Raw genomic sequence first — 12,364 nt, 5'->3', positions numbered from 1 at the left:
TCATGAAACAAATTGACGTACATATGTATGACATAGGTTAATGTCATTGTACAAACTTTGAATAAAATCGGTTGAGATATGCCTGAGTATTGTGGCTCTGTACATGAAAAAATCGTAACAAAATGGCCACACGGCAGCCATATTGGATCGTATCACATAACTAATTGACATGCATATGTATGACATTAGTCAATCTCCTTGTATCAACTTTGAATAAAATCGGTTTAACATGTCTGAGTTATGGCTCTGTACCGGTATATGAAAAAATCGTAATAAAATGGCCGCCTGTCGGCCATATTGGATTGTATCACAAAACAAATTGACGTGCATATCTATGACATTAGTCAATGTCCTTGTACCAACTTTGAACAAAATCGGTTAAAACATGTCTGAGTTAGGCTCTGTATATGAAAAACATTGTAATAAAATGGCCGCCTGGCGCCATATTGGATTGTATCACAAAACAAATCGGCGTACATATCTATGACATTGGTCAATGTCCTTGTACTAACTTTGAATAAAATAGTTAAAACTGTCTGAGTTATGGCTCTGTACATGACAAAATCATAATAAAATGGCTGCCTAGCGGCCATATTGGATCGTATCACAAAACAAATTGACATGCATATGTATCACATAGGTCAATGTCCTTGTACCAACTTTGAATAAAATCGGTTGAGATATGTTTGAGTTATGGCTCTGTACATGAAAAAATTGTAACAAAATGGCCACACGGCAGCCATATTGGATCGTATCACAAAACAAATTGACTTGCATATCTATTACAGTGGTCAATATCCTTGTACCAACTTTGAAAAAAATCGGTTGAAACATGTCTGACTTATGGCTCTGTACATGAAAAAATCGTAATAAAATGGCCGCCTGGCGGCCATATTGGATCGTATCACAAAACAAAGTGACGTGCATATCTATGACATTGGTCAATGTCCTTGTACCAACTTTGAATAAATTCAGTTGAAACATGTCTGAGTTATGGCTTTGTACATGAAAAAATCGTAATAAAATGGCCGCCTGGCAGCCATATTGGATCGTATCACAAAACAAATCGACATGCATATCTATGACATGGTCAATGTCCTTGTACCAACTTTGAATAAAATCAGTTGAAATTTGTCTGAGTTATGGCTTTGTACATGAAAAAATCGTAATAAAATGGCCGCCTGGCGGCCATATTGGATCGTATCACAAAACAAAGTGACGTGCATATCTATGACATTGGTCAATGTCCTTGTACCAACTTTGAATAAATTCAGTTGAAACATGTCTGAGTTATGGCTTTGTACATGAAAAAATCGTAATAAAATGGCCGCCTGGCAGCCATATTGGATCGTATCACAAAACAAATCGACATGCATATCTATGACATTGGTCAATGTCCTTGTACCAACTTTGAATAAAATCGGTTGAAATTTTCTGAGTTATGGCTTTGTACATGAAAAAATCGTAATAAAATGGCCGCCTGGCGGCCATATTGGATCGTATCACAAAACAAATCGACGTGCATCTGTATGACATATGAAGTAATCCTTATACCAAGTTTGAATGAAATTGCTCCTTGCATCTCTGAGATATCTGCTGCGTGAACGGACGGACGCACGCACGGACGCACGCACGACATGACCAAACCTATAAGTCCCCCCGGACGGTGTCCGTGGGGACTAAAAAGTGATGGAGTGGTTTGTACAAGACAGACCTTTATTGAGTGCCTTCTACAAGACCAACACTGTTTGAGCGATTTGAATAAGACAGACACTGATTGAGAAATTTGTACAAGACAAACTTTAATTAAGTGATTTGTAGAAGACAGACTGATTCAGCAATTTGAGTGAGTGATTTGTACAGCTCATACTCTATTTGAGCGATTTGTACGTGACAAACTCTAATTTTTTGGTGACAAAAATTCTAATAGTGAGATTGGATAAAAAAAACTCTTATTGTAGAAGACAGACTCTGATAAAGTGATTTGTACAACACAAACTTTAATTGAGCGATTTCTACAATACAGACTCTTATTGAGTGATTTGTGCAACACAATCTCCAATGAGTGATTTGTGAAAGACAAACACTGATTGAGCGAATTATATACAAGACAAACTGATGGCGTGATTTGTACAAGACACACCTTAATTCAGTTCTTATACAAACTCTGATTGAGCGATTTGTGCAGCGATCTTTTACATATCCCTCAATCATAGTCTCCCTTGTTCAAATCATTAAAACAGAGTTTGGCTTTGACAAATTATTCAATCAGAGTCTGTCTTGTACAAATCGCTAAATTATTATTTCTCCTATAGAGATCGCTCAATGAGAGTACAAGAAAAAATCTGATTGAGTGACTTTTGCAAGAGAAACTCTGTTTGCACGATTTGTGCAAGACATACTCAAATGAAGCGATTTGTACAAGACAGACTCCTATTGAGTGATTGTAGATTAAGCGATATGTACAAGAAAAACTTTGATGGAGCGATTTGTGTAAGACAAACGCTAATTAAGTGATTTGACAAAGACAGACATTGATTGAGTGATTTTTAAAAGACAAACTCTGATTGAGTGATTTCTACTAGACAAACTCTGATTGAGCGATTTTTACAATACAAATTATATTTGATTGAGTTGAAGAAAGTCTCTGAGTGAGTGATTCGTATCTTTTTTGAATCACTCAAACAGATTTTGTCTTGTACAAATCACTCCATTAGAATGTTTGCACAAATCGCTGAATCAGAGTTTGTGTGCGTAAATCACTTACTTAATAAGCAGATTCTCTCTTTTTTACATCACTGACTTTGTCTTTTATAATCAAAAGGTGGGTTTACACGTGTATTTTTTTAAACCTGAGGGAATCTGATTAGTCGCTCTGTAAATATTCCTTATCAGCGATCTAAGCGATCCCACGTTTACACGTCATACACAAGGTAAAAATTAAGTTCGGGTCAACGAAAGAAATAACACCACCAACAATACAGTAGTCTTCATAACAACGTATAGCCCGTACATCGAAACGACAAAAATCAAGCAAGCCCTGACAGAAAACTGGAGTGAACTTGAAAAAGACGAAACACTAAAAAACTGTTCCAAAACCAACCAATAGTCGCATATAGAAGGAACAGAAATATAGGCGACACACTTATAAGATCCAGACGTCACAAAAACTACAATAGCTCAAACTCAGGTTCACACGAACCTACACAAACACAACAAGACCAAACAGTAGACATTCTAGCTTCCCTACCAAACGTAAGTGGAACAACATATTATAAAATAAAAACAATCAACCATTCAACACGTCTCACCAATCAAAATGAATTTTAAGCGACTGATGAAGAAAACTCTGTTTTCGAAACGTAGGGCCAAAGGAACACAGTGTCAGTAGTCTCTCCGCTCCAGTGCGGACACGTAGATTACGGGTACGTCACGCAATGGCCAAGCAACATTTTACATAAAACAGTTAAACATGATACACTTATATTATACACAATATCATACACAAAACGCAAACAACCCAAATATGAACGATGTGTGGAGTTGCTTTCCCTTTACTACCAGTTGCTTTCCCTTTACTACCTACAACTCGTCGTAAAATGGCATCGTTTTTCTAGCTCTGCCACTACGACGGTTGTTGTCGGACACGGACTTGAGCTGAGCTCGCAACCGTTTGATTTTGTTGTGGCATTTTTCCGCTGTCCTCTCGAGTCCCTTCTCCCTGGCTTTGGCAGCGACGACTTCATACACTTGCCGATCCCTCGACGTGCCGTCCATCATACGGATGACATTTTCGTCTCTCCAGATTGACATTAGTAGCCTGATCTCTTCCTGCGGCCAATTGTTGCCGCGATCGCGAGAGCTTACTTGAACCACAGTCCCTCTATGTACTTGAACACCGTCCATTGTGGTAATGACCGCAAGCCCGAAGACAGGATATAGTTCGGCGTTTAGTTCGGTGTTCTGGTCACACGTGTAAATAGGCCATTGTTTAGTACGGAGCACCGAACCTGGACCAGCCCTCCGACACCGAATTAATTTAGTTCTTTGTTAGTTCGGTGTTGTCTGTTTACACGTCCAACTGACACAGGTTTAAATTTATTCCGGTGTCAACTCCGGACTTAACTCACACGTGTAAACCCCCCTAAAGTCTGTCTTTAACAAATGGCTCAATAGGAGTTTGTCTTGTGCAAATAGCTCAATCAGTGTTTGTCTCGTACAAATCACTCAGAGTTTTTCTTGTACATATCGCTCAATGAGACTACACGACAAACTCTGATTAAGTGATTTGTGCAAGAGAAACTCTGATTGAGCAATTTGTACAAGACAAAATCTAAATAGAAGCAATTTGTACAAGACAGACTTCGAAGAAGACAAACTCTAATGAAGCAATTTGTACAAGACAGACTCTGATGGAGGTGATTTGTACAAGACAAACTATGATTGAGCGATTTGTACAATACAGACTCTCATTGAACGACTCCTACAAGACAAAGTTTGTTTGAGCGATTTGTACAAGACAAACTTAAACTGAGCGGTTTGTACAAGACAGATTCTGATTGAGTTATTTGAAGGGGGGGCTGTGATTGAGAGATGCGTACAAGATATACTGGTACTCTCATTAAGCGACTTGTTCAAGACAGACAGGTATTTCAAGGTATCAAAAACGGAGGAGTGAGGGACATAGTGCGGGACACGCAAAGTGTAATTTATGGCACTCTGAGGGACGTCCCGCACTGTGTAAAATATTGGACTCTGAGGGAACGTCCCGCAGAGAGTTAAAACTGGACTCTGAGGGAGGGGGGCGCCCCCAACGATGTGCATTGGTATAGCACAAAATCACGATCAGGCCCATGGAGATAGGGCTTACTAACATTTAGCTGTGGGTCCATAGCTGTGGTGTTTTCGGACGGGATTCCTGCCTTTTATGGGCTGGTTTTGACTTTTTACGATTTTAACCCCGCCACCACAGCTATGGGAAAATGCGTAGAAAAGCGTCCATGTTACGCCCGACAGCACCCTTGTCGCAACTTTGTTCGGCGATATTTCGAAAAGTTTCCATCCAAATTACAAATTGCCAACACTCATCGACAACTTGGTTATTAGGGACTCACCACGACCAGAAATCCGCTTAAAATTCACGGAAATATCGCCGTTTTCTAGCTTCAACCGACATGACTACCCGGAGACCGCCATTTCGCTGGCGTAAAACTGTTGTTCGAGGCTCTCTGCAGAACGTCACTACAGTGACGTAGCGGTGACCTTTCAACTTATAGAAAACAAACTGAGTATTTCATCGTGTGATATCGATGACCATCGTTTGTCCTATGGACATTGCCAGTCTCACATAACTGAAATCAAACTTTAACTTGGGAAAAAATAGTTCAGTCCTGGGATCTGTTATGTTTATGCGGCGTGGATGCCGGCTGTAATCTCTCAGTTTGTTTTCTGTAAGTTGAGAGGTCACCGCTACGTCACTGTAGTGACGTTCTGCAGAGAGCTCGAACAACAGTTTTACGCCAGCGAAATGGCGGTCTCCGGGTAGTCATGTCGGTTGAAGCTAGAAAACGGCGATATTTCCGTGAATTTTAAGCGGATTTCTGGTCGTGGTGAGTCCCTAATAACCAAGTTGTCGATGAGTGTTGGCAATTTGTAATTTGGATGGAAACTTTTCGAAATATCGCCGAACAAAGTTGCGACAAGGGTGCTGTCGGGCGTAACATGGACGCTTTTCTACGCATTTTCCCATAGCTGTGGTGGCGGGGTTAAAATCGTAAAAAGTCAAAACCAGCCCATAAAAGGCAGGAATCCCGTCCGAAAACACCACAGCTATGGACCCACAGCTAACTAACATTGCGCTGCAGGTCGCTGAAACTGCATGTACAACGTGAAAATTTATCGAAAGGCGTGTAGGTGAAGAGAGTTGCGTGTTCCCCGTGTTGGGGCTGTATGCTATGGGCAGTCTTGAATTAATTGGAACGACGAGGATGAAATTTACGCGAGACATGTTTGCCATGTTGAGACTGCTTCAAAGCATGAACTGTGAAATTTTGTGAGGTCGACAAATTAGGTAACAAAAAACCCTCAAACGCACGTGGGTGTCACATCAAAAGTGGCCGCGATTACAGATGGAGCGATCTGTGACACTACACCCGCCGCACGACGGACGACCCGTAAATTGACATCGCGTGCCAGCCCTTGGAAATATATTGTAACTCCCTGACAGGCAGATGAGATAGTCTAATGGCGTTTGATGCATTGAAAGTTTGTAAAAATAATAAAAAATGACATCACCGATCATAAGAAACGTGGTGTTGAAGAAAATAGTTTTTAAGAGAAGACTATGACGACCAAATTTCTGTAAGTATTCCAAGTTGTCTAACTTTGGAAAACCAACATCTGAAGATTTACTTCAACCAACACTTTTGGATATGTTCTACTCTTATTATAAGATTTGTCGAATTTCTGGAAAGTAGGTGAACATTTTCGATGTCTGTGTATCGTCTATACCGAAGTCATATCCGAAAGAGTATAATCAGTTCGCGACAGCGTAAACCCCCCCCCCCTCTCTCTCTCTCTCTCTCTCTCTCTCTCTCTCTCTCTCTCTCTGGCATTTTTCAATGTTTTATATTGTCGACATTTATATATCAGTCTGAAGTCACTGCTCAATGCAAAAGTTGATGTCAATTTCCCGTATCGGGCATGGTCTCTGTCGTCACTCTAATCGTTAGTTTTTTCCTGTTATATTCGATATCAGACTCAAAACACAACGTGAACAACGCTGATAATATATTGCATCTTTCGTATCGAAAACCGGTAAAGTTCGTAACTGGTGACATGTCACGGCCTGGAGAAAGTTCATCACCATCGATCGAATGTCCGTGACGCTTTTGCTTCCAAATAGACATATTGAAAAGCACTGGGAACTCCGCGGTATGGTAATTATATGAATTTTACCGTGAAGAAAGTCTTTGACTTTAAACTGGCCGTACAACCAACAATAAACATGGCGGAGCAATGATACCGACTTAGAGACTTCGATTTTTTTTCATTGCGACCGCTGGTGAGAGCGAGTCGTCGATTTTTTTTCCCACTGGCTATTTGGCTTTGAATTTTCAATTGCCATCATGTGCTAAGTTAAAGCTAAAGAAAAGACGGGCATTCTCTGTAAATCAATAAGCCTTTTGAATATGAAAAAAATCGGACATCTGAACCTCAACACGCAGCTTGAAAGTTGTTCTCCGAATCAGGACAGGGACATCGGTGAGGCCGGATTTCACGTAGTAGCTATGGAAACCGACGGCTCGTTCGTTGTAAGATCTTAAGAAAGCATGCGATGTACGTATCATGCTCCCTTGGCCCGTGGACTTTCGCCGTATAGCCTCTACAACACCGTCTATTACCTAACCATGCTAACAATCACACGATAGTTCAGTAACATATATCTCATTAATCTACCGATCATCGACCGTCGAACACTTCAAAAACAATGGTCGCGGTCACGGATTCAAAGACGTTCACAAGAAGACACTATCAATAAGTGGCGCGCAGAATTATTTTACTGGTTTTGAGAACTTCTAAAATACATGTAACTTGTAATCTCACATCGAACCGATATTGTATACCTATCACCGTCGAAGTTTATGTCTTTCTCTGTAGAGTTCTTTTTATCCAAAACACATATCCAGAAGAGTCCCACAGAGCAGTCAAATGAAAAGATAATTGCTTCAAACAAATGAAATTGCACGAAAGAATGAAAATCAACAGCACATCCTGTATGACGTAGCACAACAAACTATTCCGAATTGTGCGTCCATGTTTAATACAGACATCTCTGCAGGTGATTCTGGTTTCTCAATCGAATCAAAAGTCCGACATTGACAAAATTGACATAAAATTTGTCCGAAAAGTTATGTTTTATTCAACTAACTGATTCATCTGCTTTGATATCCCCTAAGCTACATCCCCTAAGAGACATCGATGTCTCCCGGGCCCCCATGCATACAGTATGGCCGTACGTGTTCAAATATTTCTTCACAGTTTTGCAAAATATCTCGTCAACCGGGTGCATGGGCCACGTCTTTGTACGTTGGTCAAACTAATGACACTATAGGTCAGGTATAACATCGGTCAAAGTAAGATTGAAATATATATGGAAGACGAAAATGCTTTCATCGATTGACAAAAATGAGAAGGAACGAGTCATATCGAACCATAAAGGGGAGATCTAGACTGCCATCCCCCATGATTAATCAACTGGGAACAAAATATATATTTCGATCGACAGACTTACACAACCAGAAACAGCATTTTATTCAGCTTTAAAATAAGTCACTGCCTTTCCTATAATAACACCCCGTTTGGGTTTCGATCTACTCTACTCTGCACGGTTCCCGGCGTTATACGGCCTACTACATGTGAGAGGCCGTATAACGCTGGAACACACAGACCTGTACGCAAGGCTAGGACTGTGGTTGCTATGTCATAATCTGTTCACACGAGAAATTACGTCTCCAGACAGATTTTAGGTAAAAGCATTTCGATAAGCTTCGAGGCACGATCTGCTTGTGATATTATACCATTTCTCGCCATGACAGTGGTGGCAATCCAAGGGCCACATCAGACAGGACATCATGAAGAATGGGCTACATAGAAAGTTATATTTTCTTCTTATGATTTTGCTAAAAACGAAATAAACGTTAGAAGCGATTTCCTGGCGTAGCTGCATCTTTCTTTTAACGTTCTGTCGGCAGGATTCAAAATGTCGACGACGCCGTTGGCGATCCATTGCAAACGAAAAAGATAAACTGAAAAGTAACCCGTCAGCGCGTACCGGACCAATGCACATCGTAGTGGGCGCCCCGTCCCTCAGAGTCCAGTTTTTAACTCTCTGCGGGACGTTCCCTCAGAGTCCCATATTTTACACAGTGCGGGACGTCCCTCAGAGTGCCATAAATTACAGTTTGCGTGTCCCGCACTTGTCCCTCACTCCTCCGTTTTTGATACCTCGAAATACCTCAGACAGACTCTGATTCGGTGATTTGTATAAAATAAAGTCCGATTGAGCGATTTGTACAAGACAAACTCTGATTGAGCGATTTGTAAAAAGACAGAATCTTATTTAGGGATTTGCACAAGATAAATCTAATAGAGCAATTAGTGACAAGACAAACTTGATTGAGTGATTTGTACAGGGCAAACGCTCTTTGATTTGTACTGTAGACAAACGCTCTTTGAGTGATTTGTTACAAAGACTCTGATTGTCTGTCGCAAATCATTCAATCAGAGTCTCTCTTCTTTATTGATGTCTCTCTTGTTCTAATTCCACAACGATGGTCTCTCTTGTCCAAATCCCTCAATCAGTGTCCCTCTTGTTCAAATGACTATATTAGGTGTGTGTTATTCAAATCACTAGATCAGATTCTCTGTTGTAAACATCACTCACTTAGTGTCTCTTTTATTAAAAAAGAATCTCTTATGGAAATCGCACAATCAGAGTTGCTCCTGTTTATTTAAATCGCTGCTCAATCAGAGCGATTGCGATTATTTCTCTCGGTTGTTCAATCAGTGTCTCTCTTGCTTAAATCGCCCAATCAGCGTGATCAATCAATCAATCAATAGCTCCATTAGAATCTCTTTGTCCAAGTCACTCAATTGGAATCTCTGTGGATCAAATCGCTCAATCAAAGTCTCTCTTGTTGAAATCATTCAATCAGTCCCTCTCTTGTTTAAATCATTATATCAGTCTCTCTTGTTCAAATCATTCAATCAGTCTTTTTTATTCATGTCATACGATTGCTAAATCAGAGTCTTTCTTCAAACAGAGTCTCTCATGCAAATCGCTCAAGCAGAGTCTGTCTTCATCAAATTACTCTCTCGTGTCCTGGTCACTCTGACTCTCTCTTGTTCAAATCAGTCAATGAGAGTCTCTCTTGTTCATACCACTCAGAGTCTCTGTTTTTAAATCACTCAATGAAAGATAAAACTGTTTGATCCAAGTCAATTTGTTGGCCTGTGACCAGGACAGCAGGTGAGTGAGACCAAAACCCCCATCTTTCCACAAGGAACACATCCTATTGTCGATCCACTCAGGCTTCTTGCCATTCCAGAGAGACTCATTTAAAATGCCATGAAGTTTTGAGAGAATACACTCTTGAAGATGCAGAAGGGAAACGATACAGAAACTTTGGAATGATAAGAGTATTCAAAATTGTAATTTTTCCAAGAAGGGTAAAATTTCTACTTCTCCACATGGTAAGTATCTGTTTGACATTTCTGAATTTGTCGTAAAAATTTAGCTTTATTTGCTTCAGAAATATTGTTGGAAAAATATACACCAAGTGCTTTGAAAACTCAGTAACTTTTAACCAGTGGGACTATCCGTTCTATGCCTATCACTGCCCAACCAGAATACAAATGTCTTGTCTCTGTTCACACAGAGACCGGAACATTGTGCAAATTTATCCATGACAGCCATAAAAGTGGCAACAGAATGTTCATTTTCTAAAACAGCTGTTGTATCATCTGCAAATTGTACAATCTTAATTTCATCAGTTAAAATATTAAAACTCCGTATGTTTTATCTGTTTTACCATTAAACTCAGTAGTTCCACTGTTATAGTAAAGAGATATGGTGAAAGAGGGTCACCTTGACGAACTCTTTTTAAGTCAAAATATCCTGAAGTGAAACCATTATAAATAACACAACTCTTACTATTAGCATACGGTGAACCAATGTCTTAGTGAAGGACCGAATCCAAACTTCTCTAAACATTTCAAAACAAAATCCCAATTCAGGGAGTCAAATGCTTTCTGAAAATCGACCATTAAGAGAACACCAGGTATATTTCTTTCTTTAGTATAGTGGATTATGTCAGGAATCAGGCCAATAGCATTCCCGTTTTTTACATAACCAGTTTGTGAAGGACTTATAATACAAGGTAAACAATTTTTGACTCGAAATGCAATGATTTTTGGAACAAGTTTGTTGTCAACATTTATCAGAGAAATCGGGCGCCAGCTCTTGAGTTTGGATGAATCTGAGTTACTTTTCTCTATCAGTGTAATAATATTCTGTTTCTGAGTCTCACTCATGCTACCTTTTTCATTTTTCAATTCAATTTAGATTTACCTGTGACTTCTTGGTGTATCAAGTCACTTGCAATGACATAGTCCCGGCCAAATATAAATTTTGTCAATGCAATACAATTAAGTGTGGAAATGTGATTGTAAATGCGCTTTGAAGTCACAAACTCGAGTAGTGGGTAATAGTCACAAGTGTGTGTACATGACTTGTCAAGATACAAGCGTTGGAATATGCTAAAATGCCTTGTGCTCATTTGAGTAGATGAGATGGAATGTGGGAAGAAATGTGGCTATAGAGGGAGCTTCACATACAATTTTGCAGGATTACTGGGACAAGAAGGGTTTGGCAGTGAGACTACAGTGGATTTACGCCTTCTGTCTAGCACAGCCCGACAGGAAAGGTAACACCACTCTGTGTAAAGTCAGGGGAATCACCTTAAATTACCGCAACAGCTTAGACGTCAACTTTGATGCCATCACTCGTCTTGTCACCACCTGTCCAACATCAACCATCACCGTGAATGACCCCGTCAAAATCCAACGTGTTGGATGTAATGACTTGAAGTTGTACAAAAAGGGGATAATAATTAACATGTTTAAAATTGGTTATGGAAATATTTGGCATAGAGAGAACCAAAGAAAAAAAATCGAATGTGATTATAGAGGGCACTTCAGATATAATTTTGCAGGATTTATTCGACAGGAGGGGTTGCAAGTGAGATGACAGTGGACTTCAAGTTCTGTTGGGGGGGGGGGAGAGAGGCTACAATTGAGATAATACGGAAATATTTGTTGTAGAGAGAACCAAAGAAAAAATTAAATGTGAAAATTTCATCATCATGCATTTGGATTGTCAAGACTGAAAAAGTTATTGACCTGTATTTGTAAACAGCATATATTGGGCAATTTGATTTACTTGCCTGTCAACTGTCTCTGTGAATTTTTTTATAAAAATAGGTTGTAACAAATGTCAAATATGGTTATGAACACAATGAAGCACAAAATACTTGAAAAAATGTTCTCAGCTTTCGGTATCTAGCAAAATGAATATGATATAGGTGTGATTTCAAAACTTTCAAACACTGTTCATAACCATAGGTTCTCTGTACCAGTATGCTATCTAGTGACTAAGCTCACAGTACAAAGACTTTCCCTTCTCAGATGCTTGAAAACTATTCATCCACACTGAATATCATAGTAAGAGATTCGGCAATTTTTTGATCTGATTTACAAACATTGCAAAACTCAGAAGAAAAACTCATACTTGTATCAAGCTGAG

Source organism: Ptychodera flava (genome assembly GCF_041260155.1).
Source record: "Ptychodera flava strain L36383 chromosome 23 unlocalized genomic scaffold, AS_Pfla_20210202 Scaffold_24__1_contigs__length_23054250_pilon, whole genome shotgun sequence".
Lineage (NCBI taxonomy): Eukaryota > Metazoa > Hemichordata > Enteropneusta > Ptychoderidae > Ptychodera > Ptychodera flava.
This window is presented reverse-complemented; position numbering follows the sequence as displayed.